We start from the raw sequence: 15645 nt of genomic DNA on the forward strand, positions 1-15645 counted from the left end.
CTGATTATAAACAATCTTTTTTGGACATACAAGAAGCTTAGTTTTGAAAACTTTCTGTTGTTTACCAACAGCATTCTAAGGCATGTTTACTCATCTGTATCTCTTTTACTGACAAGTCAGATGGTACATACACTAGAACACTGCCTAGGGAAACACAGTGACTGGGTTGTAATTATTATTATTATTATTATTATTATTATTATTATTATTATTATTATTACTATACATTTCAGCCGCAAATCACACAAGTGGGATCATAATCATCTGCTTACATGACTTCTGTTTCAGTTCTGAATATCCTTCTTTCCTGATGGAAGTAATAGCATCCATATATATGTCCTTCAGTATACTAACATAGATTTTATCAGTGCTTTATTTCTCAAGCTATGTTAGTACAGATTATCTTGAGTTTACGTTAAAAGCTTCCTCACAATCTCTGAATCGTAGGTAAAGTGCTTCCTCTGTTCTGTAATTTCATTTATGACTCAGTTCATTGTGCTACACTCACTTCTAAAAACAGCTTGTTCTTCTTTGAAAAGGTTAAATACCCCAGCTGTAAAAAATAAAACTTTCATCAACCTTAATGCTGATTTGAACACCACTGTGCTTTAGTAGACATGCTGCTACTGGAGGCTGTACACCCTTCCTTCTTCTGACCTCTGAACTGACATACCCAGCCAGTTTATCACGGACTCTGACCCACAGTGCAACCCAGCTTTTCTTGTGTTAACAGATATTACCATAGATCAAAGAAATGTTAAGTGGCAGACTGGGATCAAATACCCGATCTTTAAACCCGTAGTTTGGCACTTAGCCACAGTGCCATTAAGTACCATATACATGAGGAAAGGCTGGAAAGCAACACACAATAATTTTATTACCAAAAAGTCAAATAGGTAACAAAGCAAAAAAATCACAAATGAACTTACATCTCTTACCTACTTTTCTATATAGAAGTCACCAACATTCTTAATACATTTCTCCTGTTGTGGTACCAGTTTCCGTATGCCCTGTTTGTAGGAGTCCGTTTGGTTGGAGTATAGCCATCTGTGGACTGCTGGTTTCACTTCTGCGTCTGTTGCAAAGCATTGGCATCCAGGAATTTCTTCATGAAAGTCCAATGGGGCGAGGTCCAGACTGTATCCTGGATGTTGGAGCACCTCCCACCCAAATTTGGCGATTTTCTCTTGAACAGGAGCAGCATCACGGGGAGGAGCATTGTCATGAAGAAGCTTGATACCATCAGCCTGATTGTTGTGGCATTTATCACAAAGGGCACCATACAGCTTATCCAAAGTTTTAATGTAGACTGCAGCATTCACAATAGTCCCGTGTTCAGCAAAGTCCACCAATAATACACCATGCACATCTCAGAACACTGTCATAAGCACTTTCCTAGCAGATTGAGCCACTTTGCAATCTTTTCATACTGAGGAACCAGCATGTTTCTACTCCATAGAGGCCTGCTTGTTTTTGGGTGTGTAATGGTATCCCCATGACTCATCACCGGTGACAATTCCTTTTAGAAAGTCATACCCTTCTGCAGAAGAACACGATTAGTGCTCCAAGCTTGTCATTATTTGCTGGCCTTTGTGATTGTCTGTCAGGCTCTTAGACACCCAGCAAGCACTAACTGTATGAAATTTCAATGTATCATGAACAATATCTTGTACTGCGCCTTAGGAAATGTTGAATTGCTGCATTAAGAATCGCAGTTGCACAAATGTTCATTCAAACTTGCTGCCTCAGTGGCTCCAACATTCTACGAGTTTGCAGCTGTTGCTGGCCACCCGGAGTGAGGCAATCACTAAGGTTCATGCGGCCCTCTTGGAAGAATGCACACCACCTGGAGACATTGCTACAGTCCGTATGGTCATCCCCATATATGCTACACATGTCACTATGAATTTCACTCAGTTTACATCCTTTGGCCCACAAATATTGAACTATACTTCACTGATCTTCACAAGCTGATGACAGTAACTTGCGTGTCAAGTCTGTTTTATAGTTCAGGCTTCTCTCGCTAGAGCTGCACATGAAAACAAAATACCCTTTGTAACACAAACTTCAATCTACATCATCATGAAGTTTCAACATTCCACCTGCAGTACTAGATGAGAAAATAATTATTGCGCATTACTTTCCAATCCTCCCTCATATATGCAGGAAAAACAAGGCTATATTTACTGGCACTTCTAATTACTTATACACTCCTGGAAATTGAAATAAGAACACCGTGAATTCATTGTCCCAGGAAGGGGAAACTTTATTGACACATTCCTGGGGTCAGATACATCACATGATCACACTGACAGAACCACAGGCACATAGACACAGGCAACAGAGCATGCACAATGTCGGCACTAGTACAGTGTATATCCACCTTTCGCAGCAATGCAGGCTGCTATTCTCCCATGGAGACGATCGTAGAGATGCTGGATGTAGTCCTGTGGAACGGCTTGCCATGCCATTTCCACCTGGCGCCTCAGTTGGACCAGCGTTCGTGCTGGACGTGCAGACCGCGTGAGACGACGCTTCATCCAGTCCCAAACATGCTCAATGGGGGACAGATCCGGAGATCTTGCTGGCCAGGGTAGTTGACTTACACCTTCTAGAGCACGTTGGGTGGCACGGGATACATGCGGACGTGCATTGTCCTGTTGGAACAGCAAGTTCCCTTGCCGGTCTAGGAATGGTAGAACGATGGGTTTGATGACGGTTTGGATGTACTGTGCACTATTCAGTGTCCCCTCGACGATCACCAGTGGTGTACGGCCAGTGTAGAAGATCGCTCCCCACACCATGATGCCGGGTGTTGGTCCTGTGTGCCTCGGTCGTATGCAGTCCTGATTGTGGCGCTCACCTGCACGGCGCCAAACACGCATACGACCATCATTGGCACCAAGGCAGAAGCGACTCTCATCGCTGAAGACGACACGTCTCCATTCGTCCCTCCATTCACGCCTGTCGCGACACCACTGGAGGCGGGCTGCACGATGTTGGGGCGTGAGCGGAAGACGGCCTAACGGTGTGCGGGACCGTAGCCCAGCTTCATGGAAATGGTTGCGAATGGTCCTCGCCGATACCCCAGGAGCAACAGTGTCCCTAATTTGCTGGGAAGTGGCGGTGCGGTCCCCTACGGCACTGCGTAGGATCCTACGGTCTTGGCGTGCATCCGTGCGTCGCTGCGGTCCGGTCCCAGGTCGACGGGCACGTGCACCTTCCGCCGACCACTGGCGACAACATCGATGTACTGTGGAGACCTCACGCCCCACGTGTTGAGCAATTCGGCGGTACGTCCACCCGGCCTCCCGCATGCCCACTATACGCCCTCGCTCAAAGTCCGTCAACTGCACATACGGTTCACGTCCACGCTGTCGCGGCATGCTACCAGTGTTAAAGACTGCGATGGAGCTCCGTATGCCACGGCAAACTGGCTGACACTGACGGCGGCGGTGCACAAATGCTGCGCAGCTAGCGCCATTCGACGGCCAACACCGCGGTTCCTGGTGTGTCCGCTGTGCCGTGCGTGTGATCATTGCTTGTACAGCCCTCTCGCAGTGTCCGGAGCAAGTATGGTGGGTCTGACACACCGGTGTCAATGTGTTCTTTTTTCCATTTCCAGGAGTGTATGATCTATAGTGTCCTAGATAGTTTAGCTTCTTTTGAATCCATATTATGATTCAGATATACTATGAAAGACTGTGTAACTATGTAATCTGCCACAAGGTAGGAAGAACCTCTTTAAAATTTTTGTAGTGAAAATGTAACATGCAAATGGGTGATGTAATTTTATCTGACAGTTGTTGCACTAGGATAATTTTCTTGTTATTGAAATACTATTCGGAGTAGACAATTTAATATGAGGGCTATTCATAAATTATCCTCTGATCAATATTAAAAAAAGAAAAAGTAGATAATTTTTGTATACATGCTCACACTACTTCTCCACGTAGTTACCCCCAAAGTCAAACATTTGTCATACTGTGACACCTGCTTCTTTATCTCTTCATCAAAGAATGGTACTGTCTGGTGCTCCAGCTAGTTGTTGACAGCATCTATGAGCTCATTGTCAGTTGTGAAGTGTTGAGTAGGCAGCCAATCTTTCATTTTGGGAAAAAGTTGAAAGTCCAAACAGTTGGGAGGATGTTAAGAAATTTTGAAGTCAAAAAGTCTGAGTTTTTCTTTCATTCAATTTGCAGTATGGGGTGTGTTGTGAATAAGAATGATTCCTTTGGCAGTTGTCCCATGCCATTTGTTTTGGATTGACTTTTTATGTTTCTTAAGAGTCTCATAATGAAGCTGTCATCTCTCAATATTCTCACACACTACTCTCTTGGAATCTGCTGTCAAACTCCTTTTATGATCTCAGTAAATGTTTTTTTTTTTTTTTTTTTTTTTTTTTTTTTTTTTTTTTTTTTAAGTTTTTTAGGAGAACGAGCGTGTATCCACTTTGAAATGTTCCTCAGTTATGGAAGTCACGCATAGTAACCCTGTCTTGTCCCCAGTCATAATTCTGCTCATAATTTCCCCTCCCTCTACATGATAGGGTAGAAGGAAACTCAAGGTTGAATCCATTCTTTCAATTTTGTTAAATAACATCTCTGTGACAGTGCTAAAAGGGGTTGTCCTTGAAACTTGACATTTATTTTCAGAAAGTTTGGCAACTTTGAACTAATGTTAAGCATGCAAAATTTCGTCAACATGTTGCACAGATTCATCAGTCTGTTTATCTTCCTCAACCACTTCCATCACATACATCTGTGACCTGTCTGGAATATTCTGTATGACTCCCCTGCAACACCACTCATAACCTCATCCCATACACATGACACAATTAACAATCAATCTCAATGGCATTTACTACTTTTGCTTGCAGGAAGCAAATGATACAGTCTACTTTGCAACTGGCACAAGGTGCAGTAACACTGTCCATTTGAGTCACTTGTTACATACACACTGATGAACACAATAGAGATCACAAAAGTTTAATCTCAGTGCATCTTCAGTTATAGTGAAATGCATGTTGCACTGATGAAATACATTACATCATCAACGGAGGCTAAGATTTAGTTTTTAATTGATGAAAATGTTAATTTTTTTTATGGATTTACTGGTTTTGTGGCACTTTAATGTTCTCAAAACTATGAGATGTACATAATTTAACAGAAATATTATTTGTGATTTATCTTGATTGTGAAGTGACTGTGAATTAAAGTAACCACTGTTTCTGTCACTGTGAGCATTTTCATCTATCTATAATATTCATTTATCAGTTCTTTAGATTGCCGGCCGTGATGGCCGAGCTGTTCTAGGCACTTCAGTCTGGAACCGCGCGACTGCTATGGTCGCAGGTTCGAATCCTGCCTCTGGCATGGATGTGTGTGATGTCCTTCGGTTAGTTAGATTTAAGTAGTTCTAAGTCTAGGGGACTGATGACCTCAGATATTAAGTCCTATAGTGCTCAGAGACATTTGAACTATTTTTTGATTCTTTAGATCAGCAGTTTTGCTCTTAGAAATTGCATAAACTTTTTCTTTGATAAATCATTTTAATTTTATTTTGTAAAGAAAGCTATCTTTGTGAATAACTTTCATTTTTACTCATAATTAAATTTCATTGCTCAAAGTACTTGAGCTTAAAAGTTACATTGAAATTACATAACACAATTTTCTGTGAACCGTTCTCATATACAAAATGTTTTATCAAAGAATCAGATTTACAAATCCTTAAATCATTGTCTTTCACTGAAAACTGGACAAGTGTGCAAATTGTCACAGAATAACCAAGAACAAGCAGTGTGAGAAATGTCAACATTATTTTCATGTCAGATATTGTAATACAACATAAATGATGAAGATACTAGCCATTTCTGGAGGTGCTTTAATTGCCAATGACACTAGATAGTATTGGAGAAACAGCACCTTATCTTTAAACTGTGAGCTGATTTGGCAGTAGTATAAGAAGAGTTAACATAATTGCAAGCTGCATATTGCAGCAGTGAGTTTAAGGGTAGATTAGAAGATTTGATTAGTGTCAGACCATTCGAATCAATGAAATGTTCTAAGAGATTTTGCACATCCAAGATCATAGTAACTATTTCCAATAGCTTTATTGCTTCGACAAAAGGATACAGAAAATTCAACAAGTTCAGAAACAGCCAGACAGTATGGGACATAAGATGCAAGCTGAGGCTACAAAGAAAAATAACAAGAAGACAAAAAATGTCTTTTTGCTGTGTAGTAGTCCCAGGAGGGTTGTCAGAAATGGGTACAGAGTTCTTGGGGAGATAACTACCAAGTAGCTAGTATTTTTAAGCTCAGTGTAGGGCTCAGCAATGTCACTCCTGATTTTGGCTCTTTGAGAAAGTAAATTGGAGCAGAAGATTGTTATGATAGTAGGGATGCAGGCAACAGTTTGGACCATAATTTGAATTCTTCATCTGAGGATGAGATTAGGAACTGATAACGCTCCTTACGCTCTTGTGAAGATCTTGTCACTCTTTGAATGTTGTGATAAGCTCTTGATGAATCAGGCTGTTGAATTTGTTGATTCAGAGCTTTGAATATTGCTCAGAAAAAGGGGACACTCTCACATTGATGTGACTGATGCGTCATCCTTCTCCTGGTTGCATTTTAATGGTACTAGTAAGAGGCATGGCTTATTACCAAATGTATTCAGGCTGATCAAAGCAATTTGCATCCCATCAAAATGATTTCCAATGTTTTCACAAGAATTTTTTATTGTAAATTCACCCTAAAGAAAGAGCTTCAGTATAAAGGTAGTTTTACTTGAAACACTACAAGCAAACTATAGTGACCAGAATTGTACAAGTCTGGCAATGACTGCGGAACCAGTACTTGCTGGACGACTGGCTGAGAGTGTTGACAGCGAGTTGTGAGAGAACAAAAGTGGACTGGAGGAGCTCCACTGGTCTATTGTCATGGACAGGGGTGGACCAGTTAACTGTTTCAGGTATCTCTGGAAAATTGCTGGAGCAAAAGACATCCCAAAGAGCAAGCACCTGTACTTGTAAAAGCCAAGGGGAGTGTTGATGACCATAATGTGCTGCAATTCCTCATTCGGAGGGATCTGCAAATATACATAATCAAAGTCTGTCTTGGAAAAATATGCACCTTTCACGAGGAAGCCCTCCAGATGCAGCATGGTTAGGTTTTCACTTGTGCCTGAGCATTGATCATCATTTTTAGGTTTCTTGACCACCACCAGGGGTGTGGCCCAAGCACTGGTTTTGACAGGTTTAATTACCCCATCCATGCAGAGATGATCAAGTTCTTGCTTGATGGCTGTCAATAGAGAGATAGGAAGAGGTTGCATCTGGCAGAAGCAGACACAGCACCCAGATGTAAGAGAGATATGGGCGTGGAACTCTGTGGGGCACCCTAAGCCAGGTTCAAACAGAGGCACGAAGGCTATAGAGAGCTCGTCGAGCTCCTGGAAGGGAACTGTGTCAGAGACCCAAGCCTCATCACTGATTGAGAACCAAAATAGCGAGAAGGCATTGAGACCAAAAATGTTTCCAGCTGGGTGATTATCAACAAGAAACACAGCAACAACTGTAAGAGTTTTCTGTACCTAGCATTGACTGTGAACTGACTCCAGAGAAAAACCGATCTTTCACCATAGGTGACCAACATATGGGAGAGTGGGACAAAGTCAGGGGGAACCAAGATGCACAAACACGTGGAGGTCAGTCAGACAGTTCCTGCATTTGTCTGGAAGCGAAAATCCTGGGTTGCGATCATGAGGTTGATAAACAACTTAGGGGTGGAAGGATCACCACAAGAAACAACTGCCTGAAGTTCATACACTGTCCTATGAAGCATGGGGAGGGGGGGGGGGGGGTCATCCATCAAACTATGCTGATGGTTGATTACAAACAGTGTGCAGGTGCCCATCTCTCCCAACAACAGGTGCAGTGCGCCAAGCAGTCTGAACAGTCCCCATGGGGGTGTGCCATGAAGCAATCGGGGCATGACAGGAGATCCCACTACTGCAATAGTGGGTGACAGGCTGTTCAGAGGCCATAGAGATGACTAAAACCAATAATCAGTCTACCGCTGGTGGGAAATAGACTTATGAGAATACTGCCCCTGAAGCAGTGGCTGGACCACCGCTACCTGAGATCAAAGCATGAGACTTTTTTTTGCAGCCTGTGCAATTGCAAAAGATGGTGTGATTTTCAAAATATCCTCTAAGGAAGGGTTTTCCAGTTTGAGGGCTGCAGTGTGAACTTGCAGCAGGAGCCAATTTGACTACAAAATTGCGGATCATTGAATCAGCATATGAAGTTTTGCAAGTTTGGATTGTACAAGTGAAATTGCAACATATACTCAACCTGTGCAATCTCAAAAGATTGTTTGATTTTTGAAATATCCTCTAACATAGGGCTGTCCAGTTTGAGAGCTGCATTGTGAACTTACAGATCAGGAGCTTATAGTGCTCTTGGATCATTGAACCAGCATACGAAGTTTTGCAAGCTAGGTTTGTACAAGTGAAATTGCAGTTTCTATTCAACCCTTGCAAACCCATTACCTGTGAGTGGTGCAACTAACCAAGCAGCTTGCGGTATTGATGGAACTTGAGGATGATGCAATCACCTGGAATCATTGCGAATGATAATTGGACAGCAACAAATGCATCTCCTTGAATGTAAGCACAACTAGATTCGAGAGTGGAGCCAACTTCTTTACCAAGAAAAACGCCCCCAAGAAGTCCAAAGAAGGAAGAGCAATTGTTTGCAAGTGTCATGTGAAACCTGAATAGTGGTGAAGTGCTGTTTCATCCACTGCAAATACATTACCCCAATCCTCTTTTACATGGGGAAACGTGGGTGGGCATCACTCCAACTGGGAAGTGACCACAGCTTGGATAGGTTGGGGATCCTAAACCAGTAAGCAATCTGACAAAAGTTGTTGGAATTGCTATTGCTGTTGCTGAAATTGCTGTACAACTGCTGTTGTGAAAGCAGCTGCTGGTGTTGCTGTTGATGGTCCACGAGTTGCATGATCTTGGCGTCCATGAAATGCCACTGACCATCCCATCCTCATCACCAATTATAGCGACCAGAATCAGACAAGTCCAGGAACCAGCGGTGCCTGGCCAACTGGCCGAGAGAGTCAACAGCGAGTTGACCGAGAAAAACAGGTGGACGGCCTGAGAGAACAACAGACAATGGAGGCAGCATGACAGAATAACAAATTCAGAGAGCAAATTAAGGTCAAATATTTAGATGTAGTGAGTTCAGAACCAAGATAACAATGTTAATAAGATCTATATGGTAATACAGAGAAATCACAACTGATGGATGGAGTGGCTGCACTGCTGGCTTTAAAGGGTAGCTGCAAGCCCTGACAGGCCGGCTTGACAGGTATGGCCTATGGAAGCACATATCAGCAACTGCAGCCCCTGCAATTGCAGCAGTACCACCTAGCAACCATCGTTGATGTCCATACTGTCTGGCGGGTCTTCGTTGTCACGGGCCAGGATACCAAACAAACCAAAATATTGCACCTTGGACAAGGTCATGGGTTTTAAAGAAAACATCATCTAAGTATCAGAAACCTCATTAATAAAAGCATAAACTTCTAATATCCCCATACAAAAAAGAAATAATGGGCCAATGAAACAAAAACCTCACATGGAATGCACTAAAACATGAAAAAATTCATCTTGATAAATGCAATCTAATTTTGTATTGCTATAGAACCAATAACAGGAAAGGGACCAGGTAGATAAATATGAAAAAAGTGGAGTAATTCACAGATCTTTTAGATTTATAAAACTGTGTTCAGCAACTCTTATAGTTGTTCACAACAGTGAATCGGAAAACACACAAGCTTATATAGTACTGACAGTTTACAGGCCTTCATTGGGAAATATCATAAACTTCATAAAGCAGTTACAGATCATTTTAATAAGGTGACGCAGACCTAACTGGAGAATTGTTGTTTGTGAAGACATAAATGTTGATTTTCTATCAGATAGTGTTGATGAAGGGTAACTGGAGTTGTTGGTGTCCAGCTTTGAGTTATATTCAACAGTAAAATTCCTTGTGGTGATTGAAGGAGATAGCACAACAGCCATTGGCACTTTGTTTTAAAAAATTGCAGTGATTTAACTGTATAATCAATTGCCATTCTGTTCTTTAACGATAACGATTAAAGGTTAACAACAAAGTAAACTGACATGTTAGGTTCGTATCGTAGAATAATCATATTGTATCACAGGATCATAAAAAGTGAGTCAGTCACAGAATTAAGAGAGAAATTGCGGGAAGGATGCTGATAAGAGATTTATAAGGTAGACAGTGTGGATCGAAAAGTTAACTATTTCTTAAAGATGTCCCTACAACACTTTGAGTCATGTTTTACCCTAAAAGATATGTGTGTTAAAATGAGGAGGAGAAGGTAAATGGATTGCTAACTCATGAGGTTAAAGTTTCTTGTGCATGAAGACAGAGTTCCCCCTAGTTCAGAGGACAAGCTGCAGCCAAGAGTTGATTCACCAATACCACTGTAGTGTAGGGCTTGAATGGAGTGGGGTCTGGCCTGGAGGTTGTGCAGATGTGAGCTTGTTATAGCTATAAACATTTATTAAACACAGCAAAATTCTTCAACAATTTAGAAAAATAAAAAAATGAATAACAGTGAACTCAAGTAGCTTGCCCATCTACAGTTCTTGAGAAAGTGAGCGCCAAACAAATGTAGAGTAATTAAAATTACTTTCAGTACAATAGTAAGCCGATCTGATATTAGATACCAACCCAGTGACAGCAAAATTGGGGCCAGTAACAAAACAGTTTACAACTCATAATGTTTGGCCTTTTTGCCCATAAAACACAATAAAGTGTGAAATAAGAAAGTCTTCTCTCCTCTCCTGCTAGAGAATCCAAAATACTCTAACACAATAAAGATGTATAAACAACTTGTGGCAAACTTAACCAAACCACATGTGTTACAACATTTAATATAGGTCATAGGCTGGTTTTAAGTTGTGAGACATGTGTCCTTTATTCCCTTGGCACTGTTACATCCCTAATCATTACTGTGACTGGTGTCAGAAACTGAATAATTACAAAAAGCTCCTTAAACCATTGCAGCAGCTTTCCTATCAGCTTAGCCTCTGCTCTACCCATCTTATCAAAGTTCCTGGTGTACATCAGGACCCACTTTCTAAATGGAAAGGAGTTTTTCCCTTGTTGTATTTGTGAGAACCTTGTTCTTGGGCAGCCAAAATATTCTTCTGGGCCACCTCTCCCTGATTTCCATAGATGATACCAAACTGGACAATCAGTCTTTGATTGACCACAAATTAGGAAGTATGGAGTTAGTCATAGAAGCAAACATTAATCCTGCCAGTGTCTCTCTACGTGTCTCGTGGTTTGCTGTGTTAAAGGCGAACATAAACCATTCTAGAGTCTCATCCCAGTATGTAACCTGAATGATGATGTGCAATGAATGCTGCTTTCAGATTGTGGTTCACTCTTTCATCAGACAATGGGTTTGGGTAATATGGAATCGTAGTTGAATGCCTAGTTCCTATTCCAGAACAAAATTCCTTAAAGACTCTGGAGGTAAATGCCCTGGCTTTATCAGAAACTAAACATGATAAGAACCAAAGGTACTAAAAACTCTTCAAGCGGTATATCACAGATTGTGTGATTGCCACTCTGGTAGGAAACAGCAAGAGAATCTTGAAAAGGCATCAATGCAGGAAACAGAGGTCTTTCTACCAGCTTTGAGACCAACGTGCTTTGAGTCATATCCTGAGGAGGTTTACTAATTTAACATATCTTGCATGCCTGCACCATCCATTCCTTTCCATATGAATTCCCTGTGGATTTTGGCACATGTTTTATAGATGCCCAAGAGTCCACCCACTGATGACTTGTGATAATAGACAAATAACATAGGTGCTACTTCCGTGAGCACCACGATCCTGGGCCGATTGCTACCCCTTGTATTACAATACAGTGTACCATTTATCAAATACAGCCAGTCCACTGCCCCATGTTCTACTCTCTGTCTGATCGCTGTTAAGGACACATCCTGTTTTTTACACTTGCCTATATCATTGAACATATGTAGGATTCAATATAGTATTCATCCCATATTGTTTACCAACCAGTTCTGGTCAATTACTTTGTTTTCTTCTGAATACCCCTGCAACATGAGAGTCCATCCTCAGTGACATTGTCGGCTCCTCTTGCCTGTCTGATTTCAGATTGAAAAGCTGAAATTCATGTGATCTATGTGGAAATTCAGCTTGTGCATCTAGGTGTGCCAACACACAGTTAAGTGTCTGATTGTCCATCTGTAACTGAAAGGGTTTGTGGTCTAGTTAGAATCTAAATTTCTGTTAAGGCTTCAAGTTCATAAATAGAATACTTGTTCTCAAATGGGGATACCCCTCTTAGAGTCATATGGTACTGGTTTTCTCCTCTCTGGATATTCTTGAAGCAGTACTCCTACCATCGAGGCATCAGTTGGTACAGTGAAGTACGGTATGGCTAAAAGAGGAGCCTCTATTAAGGCCTCCTTTAACACTTCAAATGCGGCTTGTTGGTACTCACCCCATTCAAATTTGCAACCTTTTTTCTTTAATTCAGTCGGTGGCCAACCCAACTGCACAAAATGCAGCACAAATTTTCTAGAAAAAATTAACCATCCTGAGAAATATTGCTATGTCCTTGGCATTTCTTGGTGCAACACATTCTCTAATAACCTTAGTACATTCCAGATCAACCGCCACTTCTCCCGACAACACAATACCCCCAAGAAATGACAAATCAGAAAATTCAACCTTTACCTTTTTGGGTTTATCTATTAACCCCACCTTTGTAAGGCATGTGAAAACTCTTCTGAAGTGTTCCTTATGTTCCTACCAATTCTTACTAAAAATAACCAAATTATCACGCTAATGGTACACAAATTTGAACTTGATATCTGAAAACAACGTGTGTAAGAGCCGGGATAATATAGCGATGGAAGTTGTGATCCTGAATGGCACCCAATTAGACTCAAATAAGCTCTAATCAATGGCAAACACTATTGCACTTCAATTTCTCAACTACAGGAATTTTATAATATGCCTGATTCAGATTGAAAGTAGTGAAAACACCTGTATCTGCGAGCCAGCCAAAATGTATGCTTGTCTGATAGTGGTCTGACTCAAAGGACAACCTTCTTATTAAGTTCCCTATAATCTACTACAAGTCGTGATGTGGCAGATGGTTTTGGCACAAGAAAAATGGATGCTGAATATGACAATGTGCCCCAACAACTATTGATTAACCTTTTTAATTTTTTCATGTGCAGTGGCGACAATGATATTGCATTTGCTTCACTGGCACTCTCTGTCACTTCAGAGTAGTATTTAATTAAGTTATTAAGCTCTAATTTAACAGTCAGCACATCATCAAATTCACTGAACAATTGCCGTAATTCTGCTATCTGACTTGGTAATAAATGTCTAGTTGCACCACACCAACTCCCCCTTCACACTGGTGTACCACAGCTACAGGTACATCAAAATGTGGTCAAAATGAGAATGTCCTGTTCCTAGAAAATTGGAAGATGAAATGACTGTGTGCCGAATTAGAATTGGCCCTATGCTCTTAATTACACGAGACCCCAGAATCAGTTCTGTGGATAGTCCCTCCACTACCCTTAGTTTAATTTTCCGTGTAAAATTAATGAATTCTTAACTTAGTGACTGCCTATCCCAACATCTGCAAAGTGCTTGAATTGTCTGGTACATACAAAGTGTCATCTTTGTTCAACTTCAACTATCCTCTTCCCATTTGCTGGGTGCAAAACGACTTGTCCGTATGGGCTGGCATGATAGTAGCAGCCAGTGGGAAGCAGCATACGCTGAAGACGACATGGGGACATGTATTGAGCGGGGGTGACAGGATGGAGGAAGGGGGAATTATTTGATGTCTTTCCAGTGTTTCAGTCTCATTGATTGGTAAATAAAAAATCTTCTTTGAGTATTACTTACAGAAAGATAGAGTTCTGCAATTCATTTAATAATAGAGATGTATTTTTTTGTGAATGGAAATAAAATAGTTTGATGGTAGACATACTTTATTATACAGGCTGTTTCAAAATAAATATAGGGTTTTTAAGGAATTGTAGCATTTATTACATTTAACTTACAATTAGAAATAATACATCAAATGAAAGAGCAAGTATAACAGTTTTTCTTAAAAGTGTTCAGTGTGAGCACCATTGTCACACATTGAGTCGGTAGACAAGTTTTTCCAAAACCTTGATCACTATGTCTATAGTAATTGTTGTAACAGCGCAGTTTCTGAAGTCAGATAGATCACCTGGTAGTGGAGACATATACACATCATCCTTTACGAACCCCAAAAGGCAAAAATTGTATGGGGTCAGATTGTGTGTGAACATGAAGATCATATAAAACTAGATCTATCATCCAGTGCCTTGCAGCCAATCCAGTGGTCGGGTACAACGTCATTTAACCAGTCACGTGCTAAGTTATGCCAGTGAGACGGTGCACGATTTTGTTGCTGAGAAACACCAGTTACAGTTGCTTTACCGAAAAAGTCAAGAGGAGTGTTGTTGCAACTGTACCATCTCATGGGGATTTGCTTACCCCCAGATACACACATTACATGTGTTCACATTTCCATTTAGGTGAAATGTTGATTCAACACTGAAGACGACACTACCCAGAAAATCTTCATCTCATGCAGCAAAATTTCGTTTGTGAAGCTGGCACGCAAACAGTGGTATGTAGGCTTTACAGCTTGTAACAACTGTGAATGAATGACAAGGGTGAACTGATTTCTTGGGACTACGCATGACAGACTCTCACTCATTCAAGATGTTTTTCATTCATTCTTGGTCATTCCATACTGTTCCTGTTGCACATGGATATACAAACAAATCTGATCGCGTTGCTCTTTCATTTGATGTGTTATTTATAATTATAAGTTGAATGTAATAAATGTTACCAAGCCTTAAAACCCATATATTCATTTTGAAACACCCTGTATATTACTTTATTTTTACACAATGTGATCTTGTTAGTGTTTCATAGATTGCTTTTGCACATAATCAAGGGTTATTAATCTAAAATTGAGGCTGTAGAACATTGTCATTGAAACTTCCTGGCAGATTAAAACTGTGTACCGGACCGAGACTTGAACTCGGGACCTTTGCCTTTCGTGGGCAAGTGCTCTGCCAACTGAGCTAGCCAAGCACGACTCACGCCCCGTCGTCACAGCTTTAATTCTGCCAGTACCTTGTCTCCTATCTTCCAAACTTCACAGAAGCTCTCCTGCGAACCTTGCAGAACTAGCACTCCTGGAAGAAAGGATATTGCGGAGACATGGCTTAGCCACAGCCTGGGGGATGTTTCTAGAATGAAAATTTCACTCTACAGCAGAGTGTACGCTGACAAATTAAAACTGTGTGCCAGAAGGTAGGAGACGAGGTAGTGGCAGAATTAAAGCTGTGAGGATGGGGTGGGAGTCATGCTTGGGTAGCTCAGTTGGTAGAGCACTTGCCCGCCAAAGGCAAAGGTCCCGAGTTCGAGCCTCGGTCTGGCACACAGTTTTAATCTGCCAGGAAGTTTCATATCAGCGCACAC

The 15645-nt window shown here is 41.2% G+C and overlaps 1 protein-coding gene across 2 annotated transcripts in view; it reads left to right on the forward strand.

Annotated features, from left to right (window-relative positions):
• The window catches only part of LOC126473417 (transmembrane protein 19), a 90488-nt gene that overhangs the window by 38200 nt on the left and 36643 nt on the right, over nt 1–15645 (forward strand). The gene's annotated exons all lie outside the window — the stretch shown is intronic.

This window comes from Schistocerca serialis, chromosome 4, assembly GCF_023864345.2.
Source record: "Schistocerca serialis cubense isolate TAMUIC-IGC-003099 chromosome 4, iqSchSeri2.2, whole genome shotgun sequence".
Classification (NCBI taxonomy): Eukaryota; Metazoa; Arthropoda; class Insecta; order Orthoptera; family Acrididae; genus Schistocerca; species Schistocerca serialis.